This window comes from Arachis stenosperma, chromosome 2 (genome assembly GCF_014773155.1).
Source record: "Arachis stenosperma cultivar V10309 chromosome 2, arast.V10309.gnm1.PFL2, whole genome shotgun sequence".
Taxonomy (NCBI): Eukaryota; Viridiplantae; Streptophyta; class Magnoliopsida; order Fabales; family Fabaceae; genus Arachis; species Arachis stenosperma.
Window position 1 is genome coordinate 76,547,708 of NC_080378.1, and position 5,487 is coordinate 76,553,194.

Genomic DNA, 5,487 nt, shown 5'->3' on the forward strand with positions numbered 1-5,487 from the left:
AACTTCATAGAAGTGGTCTTGATGCACCCTTGAGAGGAATCTATCCATCTCCCATGACTCGGAGGTGGAAGCTTTTGCCTTCCCTTTCCTCTTTTTAGAGGTTTCTCCGGCCTTGGATGCCATAAATGGTTATGGAAAAACAAAAAGCAACGCTTTTACCACACCAAACTTAAAATGTTTGCTCGTCCTCGAGCAAAAGAAGAAAGAAGAGAGTAGAAGAAGAAGAAATGAGGAAGAAGGGAGATGGTAGTGTGTTCGGCCAAGAAGGGTAAGAAAGGGGGTTTAGGTTGTGTGAAAATGAAGAGTTGAAGAAGGGTATTTATAGGAGAGAGGGGGGTAAAGGTTCGGCCATTATGGGTGGGTTTGGGCGGGAAAGTGGTTTGAATTTGAAGGGTGAGGTTGGTGGGGTTTTTGGGGAAGAGGTGTTGAGGTGATTGGTGAATGGGAGAAGAAGAGAGAGAGTGATGGTAGGGTCCTGTGGGGTCCACAGATCCTGTAGTGTCAAGGAAAAGTCATCCCTGCACCAAATGTTGCTCAAAATCACGTTTTGAGCCATTTCTGGCGTTAAACGCCGGGCTGATGCCCATTCCTGGCGTTTAACGCCATGTTCTTGCCCTTTACTGGCGTTTAACGCCAGTCTGGTGCCCCTTTCTGGCGTTAAACGCCCAGAATGGTGCCAGACTGGGCGTTAAACGCCCAACAGCTAGCATTACTGGCGTTTGAACGCCAGTTTCTTCTCCTCCAGGGTGTGCTGTTTTTCTTCCTGTTTTTCATTCTGTTTTTGCTTTTTTCATTGTTTTTGTGACTTCTTATGATCATCAACCTACAAAAAAGATAAAATAACAAAAGAAAATAATTAATTATAAAACATTGGGTTGCCTCCCAACAAGCGCTTCTTTAATGTCATTAGCTTGACAGAGGACTCTCATGGAGCCTCAGAAATGCTCAGAACCGTGTTGAAACCTCCCAACACCAAACTTAGAGTTTGAATGTGGGGTTTCAACACCAAACTTAGAGTTTGGTTGTAGCCTCCCAACACCAAACTTAGAGTTTGACTGGGGGCTCTGCTTGGCTCTGTCTTGAGAGAAGCTCTTCATGCTTCCTCTCCATGATGATAGAGGGATGTCCTTGGGCCTTAAACACCAAGGATTGTCCATTCACTTGAATGATCAACTCTCCTCTATCAACATCAATCACAGCCTTTACTGTGGCTAGGAAGGGTCTGCCAAGGATGATGGATTCATCCATGCACTTCCCAGTCTCTAGGACTATGAAATCAGTAGGGATGTAATGGTCTTCTATCTTCACCAAAACATTCTCTACAAGTCCATGAGCTTGTTTTCTTGAGTTGTCTGCCATCTCTAATGAGATTCTTGCAGCTTGCACCTCTAAGATCCCTAATTTCTCCATTACAGAGAGGGGCATGAGGTTCACACTTGACCCTAAGTCACACAAGGCCTTCTTGAAGGTCATGGTGCCTATGGTACAAGGTATAGAAAACTTCCCAGGATCCTGCCTCTTTTGAGGCAGTTTCTGCCTAGACAAGTCATCCAGTTCTTTGGTGAGTAAGGGAGGTTCATCCTCCCAAGTCTCATTTCCAAATAACTTGTCATTTAGTTTCATGATTGCTCCAAGGTATTTAGCAACTTGCTCTTCAGTAACATACTCATCCTCTTCAGAGGAAGAATACTCATCAGAGCTCATGAATGGCAGAAGTAAGTCCAATGGAATCTCTATGGTCTCATTTTGAGCCTCAGATTCCCAAGGTTCCTCATTGAGGAACTCAGAGGAGAGTGGTGCACGCCCACTGGGGTCTTTCTCAGTGGCGTCTTCTTCCTCTCTATGATCTCCATATTCGGCCATGTTGATGGCCTTGCACTCTCCTTTTGGATTTTCTTCTGTATTACTTGGGAGAGTATTAGGAGGGAGTTCAGTAACCTTCTTGCTCAGCTGACCCACTTGTCCTTCCAAATTTCTGATGGAGGACCTTGTTTCATTCATGAAACTTTGAGTGGTCTTTATTAGATCAGAGACCATTGTTGCTAAGTCAGAAGTATTCTGCTTAGAACTCTCTGTCTGTTGCTGAGAAGATGATGGAAAAGGCTTGCCATTGCTAAACCTGTTTCTTCCACCATTATTGTTATTGAAACCTTGTTGAGGTCTCTCTTGATTCTTCCATGAGAGATTTGGGTGATTTCTCCATGAAGAATTGTAGGTATTTCCATAGGGTTCTCCTAGGTAATTCACCTCTTCCATGGAAGGGTTCTCAGGATCATAAGCTTCTTCCTCAGATGAAGCATCCTTAGTACTGTTTGGTGCATTTTGCATTCCAGACAGACTTTGAGAAATCAAATTGACTTGTTGAGTCAATATCTTATTCTGAGCCAATATGGCATTCAGAGTGTCAATCTCAAGAACTCCTTTCTTCTGACTAGTCCATTGTTCACAGGATTCCTTTCAGAAGTGTACATGAATTGGTTATTTGCAACCATTTCAATCAATTCTTGAGCTTCTGCAGGCGTCTTCTTCAGATGAAGAGATCCTCCAGCAGAGCTATCCAAGGACATCTTAGATAGTTCAGAGAGACCATCATAGAAAATACCTATGATGCTCCATTCAGAAAGCATGTCTGAAGGACATCTTCTGATTAATTGTTTGTATCTTTCCCAAGCTTCATAGAGGGATTCTCCATCCTTCTGTCTGAAGGTTTGGACTTCCACTCTAAGCTTACTCCATCTTTGTGGTGGAAAGAACTTTGCCAAGAAGGCATTGACTAGCTTTTCCCAAGAGTCCAGGCTTTCTTTAGGTTGAGAATCCAACCATATTCTAGCTCTGTCTCTTACAGCAAAAGGGAATAGCATCAGTCTATAGACCTCAGGGTTAACCCCATTAGTCTTGACTGTGTCACAGATTTGCAAGAATTCAGCTAAAAACTGATGAGGATCTTCCATTGGAAGTCCATGGAACTTGCAATTCTGTTGCATTAGAGAAACTAATTGAGGCTTAAGCTCAAAGTTGTTTGCTCCAATGGCAGGGATAGAGATGCTTCTCCCATAGAAGTCGGGAGTAGGTGCAGTAAAGTCACCCAGCACCTTCCTTGCATTGTTGGCATTGTTGTTGTTTTCGGCTGCCATGGGTTCTTCTTCTTTGAAGAATTCGGTCAGGTCCTCTAAAGAGAGTTGTGCTTTGGCTTCTCTTAGCTTTCTCTTCAAGGTCCTTTCGGGTTCAGGATCAGCTTCAACAAGAATGCCTTTGTCTCTGCTCCTGCTCATATGAAAGAGAAGAGAAAAAGAAAATGTGGAATCCTCTATGTCACAGTATAGAGATTCCTTGAAATGTCAGAGGAAAAGAGAAATAGAAAGAAGAAGGGGAAGAAGAATTCGAACTTTAATTAGATAAGGTTCGAATTGTGCATTTAGAAGGAGTGGTACTCCATAAATAGAAGGATGTGAGAAGGAGGGAAGAGGATTTTCGAAAATTCAATTAAAAGATTTTGAAAACATTTTGAAAATTTGATTGATAATTTTCGAAAATTGAAAGTGGAAGAGAAATCAAGTGATTTTTGAAAAAGATTTTGAAATTAGAACTTAAAAGATTTGATTGAAAACTAATTTGAAAAAGATATGATAAAAAAAATATGATTGAAAGGTTATTGTCTTAAAAAGATGTGATTGAGAAGATATGATTTGAAAACCATTTTAAAAGATATGTTTTGAAAATTATTTTAAAAGATTTGATTTGGAAAATTAGTGACTTGCCTAACAAGAAAGATATGATTCAAACATAAAACCTTCCTCAATAGAAAAGGCAAAAAATGTTCAATCAAATCATTAATTGTTAGTAAGTATCTTTGAAAAAGGAAAGAAATTGATTTTGAAAACATTTGATTGAAAAGATATGATTTGAAAAAGATTTGATTTTGAAAAACTTGAAAAAATTTGATTTGAAAACAAAATCTTCCCCCTAGCACCATCCTGGCGTTAAACGCCCAGAATGGTATACATTCTGGCGTTTAACGCCCAAAATGCTACCTTTTTGGGCGTTAAACGCCCAACCAGGTGCCCTAGCTGGCGTTTAAACGCCAGTCTGCCTTCTTCACTGGGCATTTTTGAATGCTCAGCTTTTTCTGTATAATTCCTCTGCAGTGTGTTCTGAATCTTCAATCCCTTGTATCATTGACTTGAAAAGACACAAATTAAAAATATTTTTGGATTTTTAATAATTAAAATGCAACAAGAATCAAATAACAATGCATGCAAGACACCAAACTTAGCAGTTTGTATACTACTGACACTAATGAACTGAAAATGCATATGAGACACACAAAATACTCAAGTCAATAGAATTCAAAGATCAGAGCAAGTGAATCATCAAGAACATCTTGAAGATCACTAAGACATATGAATGCGTGCAGTTGACACCAAACTTAGGATGAGACACTAGACTCAAACAAGAAATATTTTTGAATTTTATGATTTTTTTATTTTTTAATTTTTTTTGTGTTTTTCGAAAATTAAGTGGAAAAAGAAGGTATCAAAATTCTTAATGAGAATTCCAGGAATCAGTGCAATGCTAGTCTAAGACTCCGGTCCAGGAATTAGACATGGCTTCACAGCCAGCCAAGCTTCCAAAGAAAGCTTCGGTCCAAAACACTAGACATGACCAAAGGTCAGCCAAGCCTTAGCAAATCACTGCTCCAAAAGCAAGATTGATACGAAATCAACAAGCTCTTGTGGTGATAAGTTGAAACCTCGGTCCAATCAGATTAGACATGGCTTCTCAGCCAGCCAGATTTCAACAAATCATCATGAAACTCTAGAATTCATCTTCAAGAATTTCGAAAAAAATACCTAATCTAAGCAACAAGATGAACCGTCAGTTGTCCAGCCTGAACAATCCCGGGCAATAACACCAAAAATTTGATGTTGTTGCCGGATCTTGGCACTGATGTTACCAAAGGCTTGCTCAAAACTAGAACAATCCCCGGCAACGGCGCCAAAAAACTTGGTGCGCGAAATTGTGAACTATACTTTTTCACAACTCTCATAATCCCTGGTAATGGCTCCAAAAACTTGGTGCGCTCAATACCATGGCATTACACAACTTCGCACAACTAACCAGCAAGTGCACTGGGTCGTCCAAGTAATAAACCTTACGTGAGTAAGGGTCGATCCCACGGAGATTGTTAGTATTGAAGCAAGCTATGGTCATCTTGTAAATCTTAGTCAGGCAAACTCAGATATATATGGTGATGAACGAAAATAACATAAAAGATAAAGATAGTGATACTTATGTAATTCATTGGTAGGAACTTCAGATAAGCGCATGAAGATGCCTTCCCTTCCGTCTCTCTGCTTTCCTACTGTCTTCATCCAACCCTTCTTACTCCTTTCCATGGCAAGCTCGTATAGGGTCTCACTGTTGTCAGCAGCTACCTCCCATCCTCGCAGTGAAAGCTAATGCACACACTCTGTCACAGTGCTGCCA

At 40.4% G+C, this 5,487-nt stretch overlaps 1 non-coding gene across 1 annotated transcript; it reads left to right on the forward strand.

Annotated features, from left to right (window-relative positions):
* Window positions 1–2,621: 2,621 nt before the first annotated feature.
* Window positions 2,622–2,729, forward strand: LOC130964297 (small nucleolar RNA R71). Its single transcript, XR_009080398.1, has one exon. It is a non-coding gene; the product is annotated as a small nucleolar RNA R71 (small nucleolar RNA).
* Window positions 2,730–5,487: the final 2,758 nt, after the last annotated feature.